The sequence below is a fragment of the Dermacentor variabilis genome, chromosome 7 (genome assembly GCF_050947875.1).
Source record: "Dermacentor variabilis isolate Ectoservices chromosome 7, ASM5094787v1, whole genome shotgun sequence".
NCBI lineage: Eukaryota > Metazoa > Arthropoda > Arachnida > Ixodida > Ixodidae > Dermacentor > Dermacentor variabilis.
The window spans coordinates 149186767-149212165 of record NC_134574.1 but is presented as its reverse complement, the minus strand read 5'-3'; positions in this window follow the sequence as shown (position 1 = coordinate 149212165).

Genomic DNA, 25399 nt, shown 5'->3' with positions numbered 1-25399 from the left:
TGATACACTGCGATACTGTTGCCAAGTCATTGTAGGGTGCGTCGACCTCTGTCAAGCCTTTCTTCTGGCTTTTTGTCGATGCACCCAACATCCTCATGACGATGTTGAATAAAGAATTGAATTGAATTGAATGAATCATTCCTGAGTACTACGCATAATTTCATCAGCGGCCACCAGCGCTATTTATCTACGGGAGCCAGCGCTATAGTAATGGAACTTCAAGCCATCCACGACGCTGTGCAAGATGCGACATCTAAGCTGCCTACCATCAAGCAACTAGATATCTTCACTGATTCTTTAGCGGCTATTCAGGAACTCAAGAAGGTTGATAAGGCGATGGAAATCTGCGAGAGAATACACACTATGAATAGTAAGACAGCTACTTCCGTCAAGGTACACTGGATTCAAGGCCATTCAGCGAACCCTCACAACATTGCTGCTGACCAGCAGGCACACTGCCCTCCTAATCCTGATCCTCCACCTATTCGCCTCCCACCCCAACCCCGTAACTCGCTGCGAGCCCGTAAAAATGTTCTCCGGCAGGACACACGCGCTCTTATCCCACCGTGCGTCTGCTCCCTCCCCCTTCACCTTACTAGGGCGGAGGAAGTTGTGCTTAGGAGGCTTCGGGCCAGGGTGGCCCTTACACCGGCTGTTGTCTCAAGGTGGAACTGATCGCATTTACCACTGGGTGCTACGTGTCCATACTGCTCCGTTCCTGTGGTGGAATCAGATGCATACCACCTAATATGGACATGTACGGGTTTACAATCGGAACGCTCGCGTCTCCTACTGCAAGCCGGCCTCCGCTACAGTGTGACAACCAGCTATGACCGCTGGATAAATGACAACAGATTCCACAAAACACTGCTTCAATTCATACACAACACAGGCCTCACAGCACACATATAATACAGATATACGCTCCACGAATTATGCCTTAAGGGCAAGCCTTCATCGCAATAAAAAAAAAGAACTGCATGAGGTGTTTTTTTTTATTTTTTACACTGTTTTCTATGTGAGATTGTTTTTACGGTTTTGTTTTTGAGCAGCAAAAACTGCAAAACTGGCTACACACAAACAATGCAACAATGTACAGCAGGCACTTTGTTCTCGACGCTAAGCTCGACGAAGTCAGGCAGCCTGTTTGGGGCCATTTCAGTTAAACTGTAATCTAAAGGAACAATGCAATGAGAGCCTCGTTATGGACAATACGAAAGGTTGTGCGAGGTTTGCCTCTGTCGCTTGAAATGTTTTCCATTCTAGCCTAGAGACTGAGACAGCAGCAAGGCTTTTCAGCAGGATGAAAACTGCTCCCAGAAGGGTTGCTTGGATGTTCCCATCATCATAGCTTGCTTCTAAAACAACATTTTCCTGATACTTTTATACAGCGGTAATTTTGTGTAGGCTGTATTTGTGCTCAAATGCATTATATCACAATTTGGCGAAGTTGAGAAAACCGGCAGTACATGCCTGAATGTGTTTTGCCTGTGAGGGAGATGAACGTTGAGAATTCTCCTGGTGTTTGTAGCATATGATGTCGTTCTCTCAATTTGATACCAAAATAAGAACAGAAGGATGGTGGCCAAAGTGAAGCACTGACAGAGCCTGTGTCACCGATGAAGCAGCGCCTGCTGTTGGTGAAGGCACAAACAGCGACCAATAGTGAAATTGTGTTTAAAAATTAAATTGTGGGGTTTTACCTGCCAAAACCACTTTCTGATTATGAGGCACGCCATAGTGGAGGACTGGAAATTTCGACCACCTCGGATTCTTTAACGGGCGCCTAAATCTCAGTACACGGGTGTTTTCACATATCGGATCATTGAAATGCGGCCGCCGTGTCTGGGATTCGATCCTGAAACCTCGTTCTCAGCAGCCCAACACCAAAAATTGTGTTTCGAAGAACGAATTTATGCAATATTACCTGACTGCAAACTAAATGTAATGGCATATTCCAAAGTCTATAGCAGCTTTCCTAAAATATATTTATTTATTTTTGGAAGGGAGCCATCCTCAACGACTGAAGGGCCGAATAAATGCCATTTTCCAACTTATTCTTTCCACCACGCCTGGCAGTAATACAAATTGCTCTACGTGCCCCCGCGGATTGTGTGAACTGCAAATGAGTAAACTCTATGTGACATAAGGCGTCGTGGCAGAACTTCGTCGCCAGTAACTGAGCAGTCATGTCTAGCTGGCGTGCCTTTGACAGCTCTAGCTGCGCTGTAATAAAAAAAAATCTGCGACAGTAGCTGCGTGTTTAAATTTTTGTCGCAACTCTGAGACGGCAGCATACTGTCAATCAGTTGCCTAACGCTCAATATAGCTGCGCTATCTTAATATGGTTCTAATGACACAATAAAGACGTGTCTCGAGAGCATAAAGCAACGTTATGTTTGTGTATAGTGTTGGACGAAGACTCTTACGTAAGTGTCGTGCTAGTTTCCTGCTTAGTTGCACGTTTCACACCGAACTATGGTAAATATTACTATCTGATAGCTAGTGTCAGATCATTCATGATATTAAAAAGTATGCAGATCCTACACACTGTGGCAATGGATTTAAGCGAAACGTTTTGTGCTGGTTCCTTTGATTGACAAGAATTAGTGGTGTTGTTGACGGCGAAAACTTACTTTCTTCAGCGCTTAGTCTAACACGAGAGTCGTGAGTTGATGCTAAACGTTACCTTGTGTGCATCACTGCTGCTTGTCTGCGTAGTACACAGAAGACACAGCCAGAGTTCTTTGCTTGATGCGTTGTTGTGCGCCATATTTCATAACCTTTGAGACGGTTGAGCATTGTCATTGCCTCACATGGCACATCCCATCGTGGCAGAAGTATTAAACTGGAATTATGGAGCCGTACGAGCCAAAATCACAATCGGATTAAGAGGCATGCCGTAGTGGTGGGCTCCAGATTAATTTTGACACCATGATGTTCTTTAACGTGTCCCCGAATCTAAGTGCACGTGTGTTTTCTTTTTATTTCGCCCCCGTCGAAATCCAGCTGCCCTGGTTGGGATCAAATCCACGGCGTCTAGCAATGTCATAGCCGCAAAGCTAACGCGGCGAGCACAGAAGTGTTGATTTGACGGTCGACCGCTTCCGTAGAGCCGCCTGGACCCTGCGGTGCGTTTCAATAATTGCGGCTCTCCTTCTGCACGCCCTGCTTAGTTTGTCCGCTTGACATATTTGTATGGTGCTTATTTTTCAGAAATAACAGGAACCTACTGTACCGTACCTTCAACTTAAGCGTATCCAGTTTCCCGGCAACCGCTGTCGTATAGTAGTAGGGTGTCCTTGCCTTCTCACGTCACCTACACGCCCCCCCCCCCCTCGGTTGTATGGGAACTGGCTCTTCTCCTTCCTCCTCTCTACAGTTTTATCTACGTTCCTGTGGACTCGCGCACTAGTAGAAAGGAAAGAGCTGCAGTTTCTGCAATGTTGTTGAAGGGTGTCACGGGTAATTACAGTTGTCAAGAGCCCAAGGGGTGCCCGACAGCAGCAGCAGCAGTGGGAAGGTCGAAGGCAGAGGCAAAGAAAGCTTCCTTTTATAAATGGTAGGCGGCCCTAATTTTTGACTAAGGTGTCTCTTAGGGGCACTCAAATCTCGGCGGTGGTGTTTTTTGGTTTAAGCAAGTGAACGTCTTTTCCCTGGCACGATATGCGGGCGAGGAGCGAGGGATGGCAAGGAGGAAGCTCAACACGCGCCATTTGGCAGGGCAAAGCCCATTGCGAGCGGCGCACGAAGCGCACCTCTCCGGTACTGACGTCAGAGTATTAATCAGCGCGCGCGCGCGCAGTTGTTGCGAGCGAGCGAGCACGTAAGCGCCTGGAGAGGAGAAGCGAGAGAGGAGAGAGTAACGTCACATCCGCTTTGCAAGGCATATGTTCAGTCTATGTCAGCAACAGTTTTTCATTAATTAGCTGGTTAAATATCATGCCACCTCTTTTGTATGTGACGTCGTTAGTGACGTCATTATTGCCGTTTTCTGCTTCCGGGTTTTCAGGAATTTCGCCCTAGTCGGGCTCACGTGACGAGTCTCTAATGTTATGATTCCATGCTTTGGTGTGCGGTAAGCAGCGATTTTTAATTATTTCTAATTATTGCAGACACTACAGTAACTCAACTCAACTAAACCTAGACTCTGATATCATATCTATAACAAAACCCGTGAATCTTGTTCTGTACAGTTTTTCTTTTTCAATTTTATTCTGATTCATTTTGTATTTTGTCCCCGGTCTTCTCAGGAGGTGAACCGACGGTGCTGCGCAAGAAACCAGAGTGCCACTTGATGCTTTGGCTATTAAAACATCAGGAAATGTATACCTATCCGTTAATTTCACGGCCTTAGACGCCGCGTTTATCGTGATTGTAGAATGGAGTGGCTAGACACTTCGATACCACCTCGGAGCACAATTAACTTGGACATAGTTAACGTGGCCTGATTTCTTAAGGAGCTGGCTTGTTTTTTCGTCTCCAGAAAAAATTCCGAATCCCGTGCACAGGCCAGAAATCGCGAGTTTCACGGCTACTACACGTGGCCCTGTTGGCGGAGCAATGGTAAAGTACCGTAAAAGGTCGAAGTTTCGTCCGAAAGGCGAAGCATTGACTGTGATACGAAATTATTAGATAGCTATGCGTAGTAAGACTAGTAGTTTCTTTAGCAGTATAAACTGTTGTAAACATTCGCTGACTGAGTAAATGAACAAACACAGTGTCACGCGCGGACATGCAAATGCGTCACTCGATGACCGCGGACGTTCGCGGTCAGAACGCTGGCGGGATGAAGAGCAGCAATGCCTCATAATCAAATCCGGGTTGTGGCACGCAAAGCCCAATTTAAGTTTAACATTTATATGGGTACATAACCCCGAGAAAAAAATTCACCGACGATTACGGCACTCCCTAATGAGAAATTTGAGTGCAGCTCTATACGTGTTTTCAGTACGCGATATAATGAGGGAAAGAATTTTCAAGAGGCATGTACCAAAGTCGGCGATCGTCGAAAATCTGATCTGTGGGTCAAGCGCGTCGGCTTTTACACATGACTCGCCGAAATTTTCACTGTAATCGCTGGTGCCGCATGGCTTCCCGAAAATGGTATACAATTCGGGCCGCACATACAATCAGATTACAAAACATTCACAAACCATGGCACTAAAAAAAGGCGCGAACGAGGCCAAACCAAGCAAACCGAACAAGCGGGAGCGAAACCTTACGCGCCGAGATGATAGTACGAAACGAGCGGTCAGCTTATGGCAAGATACGAGTACGCATCGAGCGGTCGGGTGAGTCCGCACCAAACCATGCTTTCCCGCCCGCCGCTCACTGAAGGGGCCGCTCTTATTGCTCTCCGCCGTTCATACCTGGCGTCTTTCATCGGCCGCTTCGCATTCGCTCTTTCATATCTCGCTGTTGTGCTCTTTCGCTATGTTACGCCACCGCAGCCGCCGACGGTTGCCGCAGGAACGCCCCCCCCCCCCGCACCATTAAGATCTGCGCTCTAAAACCTAAATGCTTGTAAGAGCACTCATAATTCTTAAGATCATGTACGGTGTCAACTGCCTCTGGCTCACAAAAGCACAACGCAGCGGGACCCGAACTGCTTAACACAAGTCCAATATCTGTCTGTCACAGATATAGGACTCCCAAGGCGAACGAAAATTACGCACCTGCAGACGCTTACAAGCATGGAAAGTATTGAAGAGAGCAGAAACACTGCGCACTGCACAGTACAAGAGGCTATGTCGTACAAGAGAAGTGAGACACATATTGTACATGGCCGGCTATGATGTGTCCCCTATGCCAGAAATTTTGCCAGCTCAGCCGCGATAGAAGATCATCACCATCGTCGACCACAAGCCACTTTCCAAATGTATGGGTGTGAACCAAAAATATTACAGAGGTCCTTATGTCGTCTTACATGCATTGAATAATAAAGCATTCTGACAGTTTCACGCGATACTTTTCACTTGGTCATGTGCTGGAAGGCACTATTAACTTTGAGTATGGGATACTCAAATTTTGGGCCTAGGCAAAGTCAATGTTGGGAGTGGGCCAGCTCGGTTTTGAACGGGACAAGCTTATTTTCTGATTGGGCAAAGTCAATTTTGGGAACGGGCCAAGTCGATTTCGGGAGTGGGCCAGGTCAATTTTGAACGTGGGTCAATTCAATTTCCGAAGAGCGCTAAGTCAATCTTTTGGGTGTGGGCCACCTAGATTTTCAGGGTGGGCCAAGTCAATTCCGAAGTGAGCAAGGCCGGTTTTGAACGTGGCTCAACTCAAGTTTCGAATTGGGCAAAGCCAGTTTTTTGGGTGTGGGCCGCGGCGACCTACCGAAGCAGTGGCTGTTCACCGTGGAATTTTACAGTGCAAGCCGCAGAAGGTCCAGCGTCGGGAGAGTGGCGTGATCACTTGGTTACCAAGGTTTTCTTGCCATCGAACGTTAACTCCGGGCGCTCGCCAGATTTTTCAGCTCACGAGGCATATAAGGCTTTGACCTTTAACAGGTTATGCTCTAATCCACGCTGTCACGATGGTTGACTGGCGAAGCTATGGTATCACCTCGTTCGATGGAACAAAGTGACGTAGCGTTCAAGTTGGTCTTGCAGAGTCTCAGTATAACAACGTTGTGCATACTGACGTTGCTGTTCCTTTCGTCGCTAATCCTAGTCGTGCTGCTCTTCGGGAGTTCTAACTATGCGTGCCCTTTCCATAGTGTTATTACAAAACAATTGAAACCAGTTCCTAGGCGGGTTCTTATACATATGAAGGTGTAGTGACGTCACTGCATGCTTGTATGCTACAGTTGCCGCTTCCCGGCAACCGCAACTTATTCAACCGTAATCCCTACCCGGAAACGCTTCCGGCGAGCGTATGCGCGAAGTCGAACTTTCTTGTTCTTTTGCTTTTCATTTTCCCGCGTGGCCCGCACCACCGTGGGCGTGGATGCACGAGCCATCTGGTGGTGCTGCAAGAAACCCAGCGGCTCCCGTAGCACGCGCCTTCCGCTTTGGCTGTTTTTTTATTCTTTCGAGGAAGACGGAGAAATCCCGAGATCCTAGTTATATACAGCTTAGCTGTAACACGCGTCACTGTCAAGCTGCAGCAACACACCTAAATGCTAGAAGAGGAGCGCAAATTAACACAGACAAACGGACGAGACAAGGTTGCCTTCCGAGTTTCTTCTAATGGATATGCGCCCAACAAGAAGTACTCCAACGAACCTAATAGATAGAATAAACTTTATTTTCCAACGGATAAGGTGATCTACCCACCCCCCGACACGCAGGTCAGCGGGCGGGTGCCGCCGCCTCAGATGCAGGCTGGGAGGTCTTGGGTCCTAGCAGCCTCTTCAGCCAGTTGGACGAGTTGGAGCTGGAGCTCAGAGTCCGAGCTGCGCAGCAGGGTCTCCCAGGTGTCTCTACTACCTATTTTGTGCGTTCCCCGGGAGAGTACGGACAATACCATATTATGTGGTCGAGGGTCCCTCTCGCCCCACAAAGATTACACCTATCGCTCCTGGCCTCGGGGAACGTGTGGTTCACCATAACCGGATGCCATACCACCACCATACGTATAAGTTTGTAGTCGTCTCCACGCGGCTGCTTGTCTGTTGTTTAATTTCGGGTCTGGCGGGGATACCACTATACGAGCCAATCTATAATGCTGAATGAATTTGTTAGACCCTTGTAGACACTAAAATAGTTAGCATCTACACTGACGATGCTCAAATTAGAGACGGCCGATCTACCACTGCGCGGCATTGTGCAAGTACACAAACACAGAAATGCAGATACCTTTACAGTCGATGTGCTCTCAGAGAGGCGGAACTTAGAGCGAAGGAGCGCAGCACCTCCAGAGCACGCAGTTAATTAAAATATACTCACATTCGCAGGAAGCAGTCAGTCCATGTCTTATATTCTGGGCGCGAAGCCAGACGATCAGACGAATGCATGCCTGAGCTAGAGTCCTCTTACAAAAAGGAAGACAAGTCCAGGCACGGACCCAGCGAGCCAGGCACGGACCCAGCGAGCCGGCAACGGCGAGCGGAGACCCGCGCCGAGTAACGGCAACTTCGAGGAAAACGTAGGCTCTCGTCGGGGCGCGCGAGCGCCCAACTGCAGGCATAAATAAAGTTTCTCCAATCCAATCCAAGTCCAGGCCCATTGCGTGCGCGGACACGCTGGCATACCTAGTAATGTGGTAGCCTATGAGACCGCAAGGGAGTATCATCCAGACTAAGAGTCAGACCCGTGCCAGCCAGTCCACAAACGCAACAAACATTCACTACCATGCCATTTCCCTCCAATCAGCATCAATATTCGAAGAAGAGATTAGTTCAATGAACAAGAAGAACCGGACTTCGGAAAATCAGCTCTCCGCGAAGAGGCTGAACGGAAAGACGTGCTCACAAATGTGATCTCCGTTGAAGAAAACCCGCTGTCCATTTGCTATGGACGAGCAGCAATGGTCCGTTTTGCGGAGAATCAGGACCGGCACAGCCATAAATACACTAAGGCGATCGCTCTTCGGTTATCGCTAAACGGCAAGTATATAAGCAGGGACATGAAGATCCAGTCCTATGACAGCTAACAACGGCAAGGCTTCATGAACGTCGCACACAAACACTCGACAAACTCAATCATGAGCACATCCGCACGAGCCATGTCCCTGGCGCCCGGTCCACAAGCGGCAAACCTGGAGCCCCTTATATGGCAGTGCTCGGGCCTTGGTGGGCGCTGGGTAATCGAAGGCTTCCCTATTGAGGAAAAACAGCATTCTTTCCGTGAGTGGATTTACCCTACGGGACGGCCGCAGAAGTGAAAAGAAATACTGAAAAGCGTCTTCAACTTCTTAAGGAAAGGGCAGCTACACTACTTTAAATAACCCTGACAACCCCGCCAAACACCAAAATATGAGCACCGATGTCCATAGTAGTTCTCTGGCTCCAAAACAAATAGTTCAAGCAACAACATCTGGTCGCAGCCCCAATTTCTTTAACCGATGAGAGATACAACGCATGTAGCGGATGACGAAAATGCTGTGACGTCTACAGGTGTCGATGCCTGCTGCATGATGCTTGCTCGCTTTCAGCGCGATGGTCTTTCCTTTTCCTGTGGATCGCTCCTCCGACCAAGACGAGCAGTTGTGAATATGCCACCGCGCGAAGCCGCTCAGCTTGATGTTTCAGAACCAAGCGCCTAAATCAGTTACGCTGCTCTACAATGTCCCCCATTGTGGCTCAGGGACGCCTTTTTCCCTTATCTGCATGCATCTGTTGTTATCTGTCATTTTGCCTCGCTGACTCATAAAAGCTTCACGTATACCCATTTCCACAGTGTGCGGCATCTGTCTGTTATTGCGATAGCAATTATCTGGACACTTCAGGCGCATTTCTTCTGTCATCGTCGCCGTTGACGTCGACCAGATGTTACGCATAAAGTCCTAGGGGGTGTTCTACTCCAGCTGCGACTGCATATAGCGCGACTCAGCGCGGCCGCGTGGGCACTATCTTGCAACATCTTGAAGGGGCAGCGCAGTAAGACGAAGACAGAAGGCAGCAACACACAGGACAGCGCTGATGTAGAAGGATCGACATTTGGGCGAGTTGGTACTGGTTGAACATCTTGAAGGGGCAGCGCAGTAAGACGAAGACAGAAGGCAGGAACACACAGGACAGCGCTGATGTAGAAGGATCGACATTTGGGCGAGTTGGTACTGGTTGAACATTTTGAAGGGGCGGCGCAGTAAGACGAAGACAGAAGGCAGCAACACACAGGACAGCGCTGATGTAGAAGGATCGACATTTGGGCGAGTTGGTACTGGTTGAACATCTTGAAGGGGCAGCGCAGTAAGACGAAGACAGAAGGCAGGAGCACACAGGACAGCGCTGATGTAGAAGGATCGACATTTGGGCGAGTTGGTACTGGTTGAACATTTTGAAGGGGCAGCGCAGTAAGACAAAGACAGAAGGCAGGATCACACAGGACAGCGCTGATGTAGAAGGATCGACATTTGGGTGAGTTAGTACTGGTTGAACATCTTGAAGGGGCAGCGCAGTAAGACGAAGGCAGAAGGCAGGGACACACAGGACAGCGCTGATTGTAGAAGGATCGACATTTGGGCGAGTTGGCACTGGTTGAACATCTTGAAGGGGCAGCGCAGTAAGACGAAGACAGAAGGCAGGAACAGGACAGCGCTGTCCTGTGTGTTCCTGCCTTCTGACCTCGTCTCGGGAGACAATACCTTCGAGGCCATCAAACCGGAGGTCGATGGCCTCTTCTGCTGAAGCGGCAGAGCTGCGCTAGCTGCACCTGCCAAGGGGGCGGAGGGCGTCACTGGCGGCTCACTGCATGTGGGCTGGACAGTCGCCGGATGCCGTTGTGTCGCTGCGCCATGGCACGCCACGCCGCCAAAGCTGCTCTTGAGCAGGTATGACACCCGGCTTCGTGCTTCTCTAAATGAAATATTCTCTTTGACTTTGATAGTTCCAATTTCCTTTTCTGTCTTCCACGACGGGCAGGACGACGAGTAGGCGACGAGCTCCCCATCGCACTTGACACAGTGTGGAGTATTTCCATGGGATTCTAATGGATGCTCACGAGCACTGCATTTAGCAGAGGTTCGGCGGCCTCGGCAATTCTGTGATCTGCGGCCAAATCGCTGGCATTTCAAACATCGCAGGGGATTTCGGACAAACGTTCTGATACGGATCCGCACTTACCGTGCCTCGATAGTGTGGGGTAGGACGCTTGAGCCAAATGTAAGTATTAGGTGCTTGGTATTGACATCTTTACCGTCTCGCCTCATCTTATTTCGCTTGAGATTAATCACACTCTGATCGTTCCATCCTTCTAGAAGTTCAGCTTCGGTCAACTTTATCAAATAACTATCGGAAACGACGCCTTGAATTGCTTTCATGGTACGGTGTGGGGTCACTGTCACCGGTATGTCTCTGAATGACACTAGCTTAGGTAAGTTTTCATGTTGCTTCTTTTCAGGGAGCTCCAAGAGGAGATCACCGCTCGCCATGCATCTTTAATGGCGTCTAGCCTGTGCCGAGAACTTCAGTGACTTGGCAACTACGAAAGGTGACATCATTCTCACTGCCTTTTCTGGTTTCTCTGAATGTATTACATGATATCTGGGAAAGGCTTCTTCCTGCCGCCGAAGATCTGGAATACTTCTTCAGTGCGCCCTTTTTCCTGACAACGATCAGTAAGTAGGGGAAAGAGCTTGCAATAAGTAACATGTTATTTCGGTAGTGGTGCCAGCCGCCCACCATGGAGCCAAACAAGGGGACATGGCAGGATTTGTGTTTAAACAAGTTGCGTACAGCTGCGTACAGCTGGCCCACGCCAGCTGTACGCAGCCACTATAGCCAAATCTGTTATAACCAAGATTCGCTATCACACACAAGGCTAACGCTTGCTGCCTGGAAAAAGTAGAACTAAGGGGAAACTAGGAGAGGTGTAAAGTGAGAGAAAGACGAAGGTTGGGGGGACAGAGAGACGGGAAAATGCAATTACCGATTTCCCCCGGTTGAGTCAATCTGGGGGTGCCGTCTACGTGAAGCCGAGGCTGAAGAGATGTGTTGGCGGTGCCTAGGGGCCGTAAAGGTCCAAACACCCGGCATTAACTCAACACTTTTGCCCGGACACTGCTAAGCTGCGTACGGTTAGACTCGGCAGGGTCCAACCCTCATGTGCTCGAGTACGTGGCGTCGCAACACACAAAACGCCTGCTGACACAGACGTCCCTGCGTGGAGTACTGCTTGCTTGTGCCAAACTTTTTCCGATCAACCTTCCTCCCTTCATGTCACTAATGAATATATTGAACTGCAATCAGCATGCAAATAGGAAGTGTTCAGCGATCCTCAAGCAGCCTTCAAATCACCACTGCGGCATGGTAGCTATGAAAAGTTGACTTTAAAAATAACATAAATCTACAGTCACACTGTTGGAAACGGACATGATGTTATTCTTCAATGGCTGCCTGGTCATTGTGGCATTTTCGGCAAGAACATTGCTGATGACGCTGCTAGCTCAGCCCATGATAACACACACAATATGCTCATATTGGTATCAAGAACTCAAAGAACCAGGGAACTTCAACAAAGTATTCGTGACGTCATGTTGGCTCTTTAAACGACTCCGGAGTATTCGAGCTGTCGTTTGTGCAGGTTTGATCATCATAGCAGCGACAATTAACACCAAGCCTCTCCCTGTATAGCCTTACAATGCGGTGCTGCCCAAGTCTGGGTGTCAGCCTTCAATAAATTCATACTCCTTCCTCACAGGAATGGACGACGCCTCTATATTCAACCAATGAACCAGTGAGGAGACCATTGAGCATCTCCTCTACCACTGAACCCTCTTGGACCTCCAAGGTCAATCTCTTCGAAGCGCCTCATCCATCATCAACCCAGAACGCTACGCATGCTTTAGTGACTTTTCACATATCAACAAAATTTTAAAGACGCTTATATATAGACGCCCTTTGTGAGTCGACTGTCGCTTTCCTCTGTCCTTTTTTTTTTGTTCCTCATCCCTTCTTCCTCGCACAGAGTAGACCACCGGACGTTCGTCTCATTAACCTCCCTGCCTTCCCTCGCCTCTCTCACTCTCTCAGGCCACCGAAATGAATGCATACATGCCGCTGCTCTCAGAGCATTGTTACGCGATGGAGCAGTAGTTAAGCCGCCCGACCATCAAATACCCTTTACACTTTAACTAGGCTTGAAATACCAGTGGTGACGGCTCCGGATCTGTCTTCTCCTTCGCTCTGAGCATATGGTGGAGCTGGGAATGGCAAGGTGGCCTGACGACGACACAAACTATTTTGTGCCGTCTATGACGACAACGGTAGCCATCAGTTTAACAGAATGAACGGAGTGCAGTAACAAGCTAAACCCAATTTCGATCATTTTCTCTGCAGTCGCAGTAATAGTAGAGCTGTATGGCGTTGCATAACTTGTTCTTAGCACTAACAATCCACGTCAGAACACTAATATCCTTCAGTGAAGAGTTAAAATTAAACATGTACTTACGCAGTGTACTTGCGAGAGCGGCAAAGCCCACCAATAAGACAGCTATAAGCATGTTCATGTCTGAAAAAAATACGTCAGTAGAACACTGCTCATATGACACGTTTCATAAACCTCGAACAAATGTACAGCTCACCTTAATACACGGGATATTATTTCACTGTCTCGAACAAGTGAGCCAAATATTGTAGTGCTACATGCTGTGAGAAACGAAAATTAAAGAAATGCGTATCCCGTGCGCTGTGGGATTCGAATTAAACAAAAATTTTATTGGGGTTGACGAAAACACCTGTTCTTGTTTATTAATAATTAATTAAGAGAGTAATTATAAGTATTAGAGAGTCTCGACCAAAGGACGATGCACTGAAAGCGATAGCAGGGTTTAGCGTTGCGCTGAAGTGGTTCAGAGGGCGTCTCCTCGCACGAGCTGCATGTTTGGCGCGACACAGCACCGGAGGCAACTGCGGATGCGCAGCACAAACAGTGCAGCTGTTACGCGTCTCACAACCCCGGCTTGAAGAGAAGCGCTGCCACCTGCATTTAGGCGTCGCGCTTCACTGCTGCCCGAGATGAGACCGAAGAAATACCGCCAGCATTTTTTTCTAGTTTGGCGCTTACTATCCGTGCCACACCGAGCACTCCATGCACCACATTGATGTACACACAGCTGATCGGTAGGTCCTGCGTACAACGCTATATGTAAACCGTGGGAGGTAGAACGTTGTCCTGGCTACGTGGCAGAGTCGAATGAGCGGAGTACGAAGGTGTGGCCCCCGTGGCTTCCGCGCTTTGCATACAAGCGCACTTCACGTCTCTCACGCAGATACCGTGACAGGAACACGACAAGGGCTACACCAACCACGGCGGCAAATAAATGCAAGCACGACGGACATTGCATCGGTCACCTTTCAGAAACAGGCACCTTTTACCTCTAGCCGCCACATTAAGTGGTGGGAGGGTGGGAGAGGACACGTTCTGGTCAACCAACGCAGAGTCGGTCCGACTTTTGCAACGTACAGTTTACCTTTCAACAGCTGAATCGGTGACTCCGTGCAACCTGACTAATGTCAGCATAGCGCACCTTCGCGTTTCCATAAAGTGGAGGACAAAGTTGTTATTCAGAAAACAAAAATGATCGAAGTGCACCCTTCTGAATGAACGAAAAAAGAGCGTGCCTGTATGCATGCATACTTACCGAAAGTGCCTGTGCAGCTTCTTGTAAACTCGTAGCTGGCATGTTCGTTTACGCTTGCAGACCTGCTTAAAAAGGCGGAACAATGTAATTATTTCAAATATCAAAATGGAATGCGAAATAACGTCATTCAAATAATTGAGCATTAAAAGAATGCTCGTGCATGAGACAGAGTTCGAAAACATATTGACTTCTCAGCAATCAGTTCAACAACCCCATAAACGAGACGCGCCGGTATGCATACTAATCGAGACTACCTGTGCAGCTTCTGGCTAACTCGTAGTTTGCATGTTCGTATGTACGTCAATCTCCTTAAATAGAAAAGGCATGGTAGTTATTCGAAATGTCTGACTACAAGGCGAAATACAAGCAAATAAAATATTTAAACATGCCTTATGAAAATGGTAAAGACTTTTATGATTCATGTATGTGTCCTCCTTGTGCCCTTTGTGCCATTTATGGTTCCTTGACTTCAGGAAACGTGCTTTGTGTGGTACCGCAGTTTTACTCATCCTTTGGTAGGATCCTGTAGGGTGCAACCTTTGTGTTTACGGCAGGGTGTTGCCTGGGTGTGCTCTCTATGTTACCTGGCTGTGCATTCCCTCAAGGGCAAATCCAGGTACTTTAGAGTGCACACAGTGACTAACTGTTAACTCGTAGTACAGAGAGACTAGCTACCTGTAAGATGTATTAACTATTGATGTATCTAGGTGTGAATAGGGGAAGGGGGTGCGCCTGCCCTCCTTCCCGTTTGCAGCATCCCACCGATGCATTGACGGCCAGACGCCATGAACAGTGCCGATTAAAATAAAGATCCATAGAGCCAATTAGCTCTCACTCTCTCTCTCTCTCTCTCAATTATCATAACGATCGTGCGGTGCGTGATGCGCTGTGCTCGCTGGCTTGTGCTACATGAAGCGAAAAAGAGGAGGACGCCTCCGGAGACCCGATTCGCCGCGTTGCTGCAAGAGTACATAAATGTACAAAGAGCAATTAAGTAGCTGATTTCAGTGTTATTTTATTGTCATAAGAACCTTTAACATGTAAAGAAATTATACATACGTAACGATTCTGTCTATATTACGCTCGTAAGATTTCATTGCAGGCTTCAGCGGAAAAAAACAACCGCTGCCACCTGCAAACCTCAACGGCTGCTGCAGCGAAGTTTCACCACGATATAGTTCGAAAGAATGTGGTGAAATAGGATATTTATAACGTTTCTGGTACTCAAAGTAAAAAAATAAAAGAATGTTAACAATTGGAGTCGAACTCACAGTTGACGTGTGTGTGGTAGAAACGCTACGACTGCTACACCACAAAACCGTGGTTTACGGACGGCGTTTTGACATGGTTGCTGTAAAGGCGTTCAATTGCCTTCGCGACACTTCTTCCTGCTTTTTTTTTCAGACCTCAGCCTTGTAGAGATACCTTTCCTCTACAACTCTGCGCAAGTTACCCAGAAATGTTTGCTAACAGATGTAGAACCTGCGGTCCCTGCTAAATGTGCATGTCTTTTCAAAAATGGGTGTGATTGCTCTATTGACGTTAGCGTGGTTTGAAGTACTGTGGCGCGGATCCTGTAAATGCTTTCTTGAGCGCAGAATTCATAATTGTCAGTTGGCCAAATAGTGAAAGTTGTGTTCGAAGCATGGCCGTATTTGTTTGTTTAGGCTCGCAACTAAGCAGTACACCTGCTTCACTTCAGCCCAAGCTCCAGCTGCCGTAGCCAGCCATCGCCACGTTTTGCCATCTTTGTTTCCTACGCTACGAGGAAAAGTGGTTCCACCGATTCAAAATGAGGCCACATATTCTCGAAAACATGACACTTGGCACCATAACAAGCGTGTATATGGGCCAGGATCACGCATTTCTGCTCGGTGGGTCTCGTATAGGCGCCCTTGTGCGCAGTGTACACGGAATATAGTTGGCGCGCTAGGTGATCCCTGATGGCCGGCACAGGGTCGCCAACTGCGCGCCTGTGTCATTGCACGCCGAGCTTATTCTCATCGGCTGCCGAAAAAGGTACCCGTGACGCTAGCTTTTTCGAAGCAGGTGTCTTAAGATGACATGATTGATCACCTTCCAACCCGTCAATAAAAAGGGAGACAGAAGAGTCCTTGACTTATAGAAGAGAAGGAACTTCTGAACGACGGCTATCTCGCTTGTTGTGGCGTGCGTCAATGCATGGAGCGTTGAAGTTGTCACTGTTCAAAGGCTGTTTGTACAGACTTCCAACAGTTATGGCAAGCCGCGCCCACAGAAATACGGCTGTCGCGGCCGGGATAAAAAAAAAAGGATCATCAAAATGTTGGCGGTCACTTTAGCATACTCTAAAGAGGATGCTGGCGAAATGGGATGCGCGCTCACTAGATATTCAATAAATCACTTTGACATTCTCATTCGGATGTGTTGTTACTTCTTATTACTTGTTTTTTTCCCTTACTTATTTTTCCCTTCACTTGTTTTCTTTTTCGGTCACCTAGACACTGGTTCTGCGTGGTTAATCGCACGTTAGAACGGTCGTGGCAAGTCTATGAAGACCATTAGGGCACATACTCTGGTTCAGTGAATGGGCTTTTTTTTATTTGAACACTTTTATCGCCGGAGGTAGCTACATCAGCTTGTATACCGGGTGTACCAGTAAATTTTGACCGAGATTTAAAAAAACCAAGAGCTCTAGAGAAATCGTACCGACTGCACAGTAGCGGCAGTCATGTGTACTTATAGCCAATGGTTTTTGTCATCACGAAGTATTAATGAATTATTTGCTCTTAATTAGTGACATCTATATTATTGTTTGAATTGCAAACATATCGATTACAATGTTGTAGGACACTTTAATTAACCTCCGAATCCAGCATTTATTTCGTGCTGAAGTGTGCGTGGTTGTTTTTTCCAACAATAAAGAAAAGCACGCGAAATACGCGAAATAATAAAGAGACGCGCGCTCGCGCGCCGCTACTCAGGAGCCTCGAAGCAACCTTTCAGACATATGCCTGTATTCGTTTATCACCGCATCGTACAAGGCTTCGTCATGTAGAATGGCACGAGAGGTTTCGCAAACTAGCGTGTGGCGGTAAGCGTCAGCATCGGCGGACGCAAGAATGTTGTGCTTGAACATGGGGCACTCGCGATAGCTTTAACCTTCGCGTTAAAGAAAGGTACAAAATTAGTTCAACCAAGGTTTAAACTGAAACAGTGCGCGAAAGAGCACGAAAAAAGAGAAAAAAGAAGCTGCTCTCAAAGTAACAGAAAAGAAGCTCCTCAGGAATTTATTTCAATAACATTTTTACTTTTCATCCCGCGTCAACCATAACTTCAAAGTTCAAGTGCAGTTCTGCCAGACCAACATATACTTCCATTCCTACGTGCCGACATCATCTGAATGCAATCACCTCCCTCCCTTCATCGCCAGCAACCCTGAGCATGCTTCAAGACTGCCATTCGGAAAATGTAACACCACCTCTCTCTGTAACCCGCAATGGCATTGAGACATTTTAATAAATAAATAAAAAATAAATAAGCATATATCTAAATAAATAAATAAAATAAACCAAAAGCACGTAAAGCGTCTCAGCCGCCTACGAAGAGGCATGAACAGGTGCAACTGGTTCAGCCATTTACCCTATCTGTCTCGAACTCCGGAAAAGAAAAAAAAAACAAAGCAGTTTTTTTTAACTATTTCCATCTTTGTCGCAAGCTTTCTTTATGTAAGGATAGGGTGGCATCATGAACGTGCGTTAAGCGGTCACGTTTTACACCAGTTCTGAGCAGTTATTTTCTATTGCCACTTATAGCACGTGCTCAAACAGGTTCCCTTCTGAAGCAATACAGTACTTGCTTCTTTTCAACACTTGTGCTCTTGAAGCTTTGACCAACGACGTTGGAATCTCGCGGCAGACTCTGCTTATTTTGGCCTTTAGGGCGTCCAGTGTGGTAGTTTCGCAGCTATACACGCTATCGTTCACGTAGCCCCACAGGAAGTCTAGCATTGTCGTGTCCGGTGACCTTGCAGGCCAGGGTACAGGTCCGTGCCGGCCAATCCACTGTGCAGGAAAAAGCTTGTCCAGCCACGTTCGAGACAGGTTACTAGTATGCGCAAGAGCACCATCGTGTCGGAACCAGATTTTCCGAATGTGCGCAAGTGGAACGTTGCGTTAGACGTCGTTCATGGGGCCCTCGAAGATGTCAGTGACGTAGCGATGCGGCGTTAGTGTGTTGTCAAAAAAACGGCACCACACGTCAAATAACCACAGGTATTGGTGTCGTCTTTGTGCCAGCCAGCGTGGATACCTAGATATTAGTCCAGTAGTGCGCCTTGTGAAAAATAACGTCTGCGTTTCTAAAGAAACTAGCCTCATCCGTCCAAAGCACGCAAGTGAGAAAGTCCGGTTTTTCTTCACATTTCGTGAAAATGCAATTGGCAATGTCAATTCTGTTTTCAAAATCTTGGTCTTCAAGTTTTTGATGAAGATGTACATGGTACGGATGCATATCAGCTCTTTTTTATAATAATCCACACTGATGACCTTGAGGTTCCTGCCTCCGCACTGGCGTCGCGCACACTACCGTGAGGGTTAGCAGCGAACAATGCCAAAACAACCGTTTCCGCTTCTTGAACTACTGTAGCAGCCTTGTGTCGCTTTCTTGTGAAGCTACCCGTCTCGAAAAGGGCTTCCTGCGTTCTAAGTATTCTTGACGGACTAGGGCGTGCTCCACGATGCCACATCCAGAATAGCATGGCTGCTTTCCTCTTGTCGTTACATGCTATAGAGCCAGAATCCTTTTCAGCTGCATGTAAATTCTGCGTGTAGAAAACAGATTCGTACAATATAGTACGGGCCTGCCAGGCTAATAGTGCTTTAAACACTATACAACAGCCAACGTGGGAAGGATGCGAGGCAGCCCTGTCCAGCTCAACCCTCGAGGACCAGAAAGCCCTCGTGGAAAGAGCCTGGGTAGTGGCCTTAGCCAACGGAATTCCAGAATAATAATCCAACCACCCTTCTCCTAACTCCCCTCCCCTTTTCTTCTCAATGAAATGTTTTCACCATCGTCTTGTCACCGTGCGCCGTCCCAATCGCCAGCTTCCTTTTAGCCTTCTGTTCATTCGTGAAAGACATGACTTCCTTCTTGAAGAAGAGGTCACTGGCGCGGTACTAATGAGATCTCGCGTTATTATCTACGCACTGACACGTTGAGCAAAAATGATTTACGTAATAGACAACAGCATATGCTGGCCGTACAGATCCGCGAAACGCCTTAGATGGACATAACCTGCACAAGCTTCGTTTCTATTGCTAAAGTGAACAAAAGAAACATACGTTCCGGGCGGGCCTATCTACAGAACAAGATGAGTGCGCAAAATTACAGTCCTAAGTGCGCCGTCACGGTTTCCCGGTTTCGGAACCTGCCCCCCCCCCCCTCCTACGGCTCCACTACGCTTATCAATGCGTCAGCGGCGTGCTCTCATGATGATGCCACGACCATCACATAACGTGAATCCCTGTATCGAGCTGCCATTGTTAGTGAAGCCGCATATCCGTGACTATTCGCTTGGGAGCGCTTGAGTAGAGGCTCGCGAGCGTATCTATTTCGTATTTTTCATTTCTCGCGCGCTTTTGGTTTTTCTTTTTTCGGAAAAACCAACGAGGCAAGGCTGAGCGCGAATCAAATGCTTGATTCGGAGGTTATTTGAGGTGCCCTACAACTTTGAAATTGATATGTTTGCGATTCAAGCAATAATAAAATATAACTAATTAAAAGCAATTAATTAATTAATAATTCGCGATGAAAAATATACTCGCTCTAATAACACATGACTACGGCTACTATGCGGCCCGTATATACAATTTCTCTAGAGCTCTTGGGCTTTTGTTTTTAAATATTGGTCGAATTTAACTTGGACACCCGGTATACGGCACCTTCGACTTTCTTCTTCTTACTTCTACAAGCAGAATGAGAGGGACACGGAAAGGCGAATTAGACAAACATATAGCGCTAACTTTCAACAATAGATTTACTTCCAGTTCTCGCAGGCGTGCTTATACTCCTTGAAACGTCCTAAGACACGTGTACATTGTTCACAATGTACACTTGTCTGTGTACATGTAGCGTACACATTGCAATTCGTACCCTCTCTTTTAGTGGCACGAGCATCGAATGACACCCTTGTTTCTTTCGCAGCACTTCCGGTTCACCTCCTCAGACGACCAGGTAGGAAATTCAATATAAATCAGGAGAAACAGAAGATATAGTACAAAACCAAATTCATGGGTTTCATTAAAGACATGATATCAGAGCATAAGTTTAGTTACAAGTTCAGTTACTGATATGTCTGGAATGAATAAAATAAATTCAAAATAACTGAGACCACCAGGAATGAAATTCAGTATAAATCAGAAAAATGGAAAAAGATACAGTACAAAATTCATGGGTTCCATTTGAGATATAATAGCACAGCATCAGTTTATTACCAAGTGAGCTATTGAAGTTTCTTGCATTAGAATTAGTTAGAAATCAGCGATTACCATACACCAAAGCTCTGAATTGTATACATTTTGAGACCCGCCAAGCGAGCACGAGTTTGCCGAAACACATGGAAACCCGGAAGTAGAAAATGGAAGTAATGACGTCACACACAAGAAGGTGACATTATATTTAACCGGTTATTAATGGAAAACAGTTACCTGCGAGTTCGGTTCGTGCATTGCGTACGCCTAAATTTAACCTAAAGAACACCAACGCCGAGGTGCGAGTGCCACTAAGAGACACCTAAGTCAAAGATTGGGGCCGCCTATTATTTCTTTTTTCGTCCTCCTCTCTCCCCTCGTTTTGCATGCTCCTTGGCAAGAGATGTACACAGGCGGAGAGGCAATATATGTAAACATCAGCTTTATTTGTTTCTAAAGCCTAGCGAATATGCTAAAAAGAATGACTGCATGGTTTTCAAGATCCTGCTATAAATAATTGAAAACGGTAACTGAAGAAGTGTGAGAAAACAGTGGGCGATAGGAAAATTTTGTCAACAAGTTAACAGTTCAAATATTAATAACCCATTACGAACCCTTCGTTTGTAAGAACCACCGGACAATACGAACATTTCCAGAATTAGCAAGCCATTCGAAAAATTAAAGAGAGTCTTTAAAATGTTCGTGTCTAAGAAACTTATTTCCTGCTCCCTTTTTCGGTCACCTAGACATAACTACTGGTTCTGCGTGTTTAATGGCAAGTTAGAATGGTCGTGGCAAGTCTATGAAGACCATTAAGACACCTACGCTCGTTCAACAAGTGAATTTTTTTCATCGACGAGGAGAGCTAGAAGAGCTTGTTTATATGGCGTCTTCTACTTTCTTTTAGCCCAAGCAGAATGAGATTTCTAAAATTAGCTAACAATATAAACTAAAGACAGGTCATAAGCTCTCCGCCACTGAAAAATGTCATCGAACTACCGACTCGATACAAAACTAAAGGATAAGAACAAAACTCAAAGGACAGAGGTTTTAATAAAGAAGTGGCAAAATGCAGGTTTTATGGGAGGAGATAACTGCAGGTCAGGAGCTGCGACAGCCAGGATAAAGCGGGCACATTAAATTGTGATAAAGTTCACTGTCCTTTTATGCAAAGGCTACCGCACAATTAAGAACGTGTTTCTACGATCAGTCGATCTCTAAATAAACTCGTCCACGATGCCACATAAATTTACTTTGCGGCCGAACTCTTTATGCCCACGGAGAACTGCTATGTTACTTAACTGCGATTGCCACATTGTTGACCTCAGGTACGACTTGACGCGACGGAGGCATGTAAACGATCTCTCAGATGTTCATCACGTAACTGGGATAGTCAAAGTAATTTTGACAACCTTAGCCACCACAGGCCAAAAAATCTCGCATCTGCTCACAGTTACAGCCCGAAAGCATCTCTACAACATTATGAAACGCTTTCAAGGGTATACTGAGCTGCCTTGTTATATCTACGAGCACACTACGGTGGACGATGAGCCGTAAAAGTTCAACATCAAGCCCGAAGAACTTCAACAAGTACTTTCAACGAAAAAAAGTTTACGGACGAAGGGATCTCAGAAAACGTCCAATTTCCGAGCAGCCTCATAACGCAGACTAGTATTCGTATTTGCAGCTTCTACCAGTATACAGGGTCTGTTATGAGAGTATTGTCAGTGAATTTATTGTGACGCGACTGCACGTGGGGGCGCGGTTTAACTGATTGAAACTGGTAGTGGGGGAACCCAGCTAAGCAGCGCTCCATCGCTCAGTGTGCTCCGATCATCGGAGAGTGTTGGACGGGCCTGTCCGTGAGAGTTGTTTTTTCTTCTTGTGCAATTGAAGATTCAGCGCTCCTTAGAACAAAGATTTGTGTTCAAGTTTTGCGTGAAACTTGGTAACACCGCCGCGGAAACGTGTTACTATGCTCAAGACTGCTTACAGAGAACATTCCCTGTCAGATCGGCAAGTGTTTCGGTGGCACAGGGCCTTTTTGGAAGGCCGGGGAGAGGTCGACGACGACGACCACGCCGGACTGCCATCCACGATCACCATGGCTGACAACGTGACACGAGTGAGGGAACCGTTGAACCCAGACCGACGATTGAGTGTTTGTTTAATGGCCGACATGTTAAACATTGCAAAAACTTAAGTTCGTGAAATCGTTACAAACGATATCAGGATGCGGAAGGTGCGGGCAAAAATGGTTCCAAAAGGGCTCACTGACGACCAAAAGTCACGCCGCGTTTCAACGTGCCAAGAAAATCTCGACATGTGCAAACGTGATCGAAAATTTTTGGACAACGTCATTACAGGTGACGAGACTTGTGTTTTTGAATATGACCCGGATACCAAAAGGCAATCATCCGTGTGCCACACGCACTCGGCTCCTCGCCAGAAGAAAGCCAGGATGCGCAAATAAAAATCAAGATCCTGCTCATAGTTTCTTTTACATCATCCACGGACTGGTTTATCACGCGTTTGTACAACCTGGAACCACTGTGAACTCCACATTTTATGTTGAAGTCCTCAAAAGACTGAAACGTAGGGTTCAACGCATCCGGCCAGACATCGCAGACATCTGGAAGTTGCACCACGATAATGCGCCGGCCCACTGTCCCTTCATCGTCACCGACTACCTGGTTAAAGCAGGGGTGTCAACGATCCCCCAGCCCCCGCATAACCCGGACTTGGCTCCCTCCGACTTTTTTCTGTTTCCACGCCTCAAAACACCCCTGCAAGGCAAGCATTTTGGGACAGTGGACGGGATCAAAGCAGCTTGCACCGCAGCATTAAAGGTCATTCCGGAAGAGGACCACCGCTACGCATCCCAGAGCTGGAAATCTCGCTGAAACCGATGTATAGACGCCAAAGGATAGTAGGTTGAAGATTTTTAAACACTTGTACCGATAAATTCAAATGATTTTTAATGGCCCTACTGACATTACTTTCAGGACAGACCCTTAATGTGAACAGCATTGTGATGCTCGGTATTACTGACTACTATTGTGGACTGTTCGGAAATTGGACGTTCTCTTTGGACGTGTCCGTAAACTTTTTGGCTGACGTACGTGCTTCCCAGTCAAATGCTGCTCAATTAGTGCCACGTGCTGCGACATTCTTGGCGGACACTTGTCTAGCGAGGAATCTAGTGTGTCCAATGCATCGTAGAACCACTGGTGGTACATGTCCTCGACCGAAGGAAATACGTGAGGTGCAGCTCCGCCGTCATACTGTCGAGGACTCTTCCTTTGCCTTTGCTCTCATTTGCTTTCCTCCGACAGTGGCTCACACCCACTATGAAGGATTGGCCAAGAATCGAGTAATTTCAGTCAGTCAGTCAAGAACTTTATTGAGGTCTTGAGGAGTTTCAAGCCGTTGGAGATCCCACGCGGAGAACTCCTTCGGCCGAAACCGTAGGCGACGCCCAAGTCGGGACAGGAACGTGGTGACGCTCCACCAATTCTGTCGCCCTTTGGACGGCGAGTGATTTAAGAAAAAGATTATGTGCGTCTGAAAAGAATTACTATCGAGAAACCTTGAATGCCTAAAGGAATGAAGTCAGATAAATTTTAAGAAGTTAACAAGGAAATCGTCCAGATTCAATTATACGTATACCCGCAACAGCTGCATCATCATCCCTATGATGGTGTGATGATGTCCCAGAAAAGAGGCTCCGAAAGGCAATATCAGAAATCGTTATAATCAATTCATTTGCGTTGGCGCAGGAGCTTCTTCTCTGTGACATTCAGTTCCAATTCCCCGCGCCTCTGCGTATGTCTCGTTCCGCTATCGGCAGAATCCTTCCTTCAGAAGTGCGCTAAGATTCTCCCTGATGACGGCCTTGATCATTTTCTCTGGTTGATCAAATCTCAGCGCTACTTTCTACAATGTGGTGCTCACTGCTTCTAATCGCGAAAACACGAGTGTCAGGACCTTGAGGATGAAGTATGGCTTGAATTTTGACTGCGGTTTCAAAAATCCACTGGCTTTGGCTCCGGCGTCGTTCCGTTCTTCTGTTGCTAGGCCATGAAGAAACGAGATCATGTGGCTATAATTCTCAACAATATATTTCAGAGAAGTGGCCCTTAGCGTCCACATCGTGGGACAAAACTTCCGCAAGTTTACGTCCTTTAATAATGAGGTCATTCCATGACTAGTTAGAGAAGTGTTTCAGGGCCCCTTTAAGCGTAAAAGAGTGTGTGCTTGTACTATTGTGCGACTTGCATGAATTGGTTAGATACAAATAAAGAGGCACGTACTATCATTTTTGTCATCTGCGTGATACGATGCCAAAAACCACAGCGTTCACTGCTGCAGCAAGTCATTTAAATTTATGCGCAAAAGCTGTGAATTGGGCAGTGTCATAGCCTTTAGTTCTAAGGTGAACAATATTTTGCGAGTGACAAGTTATAATATAGAACTAAATAGAATACAAACACCTAAATATGGGTGGGGGTACATTGATATGACGCTTTCAAGCCTTGAATGAGAGCTTTCCGATAGCTCATGAGACCAAATATCACTGTAGTGGGCCAACAATAACCTGTTATAGACTTGCAGGATGACAAAGGAAGACGAGGGCTTGCACAATTAGTAGAGCAGACAATGGCAGCAGTAAGACTGGCATGAAAAAGAGCTATGTGGAT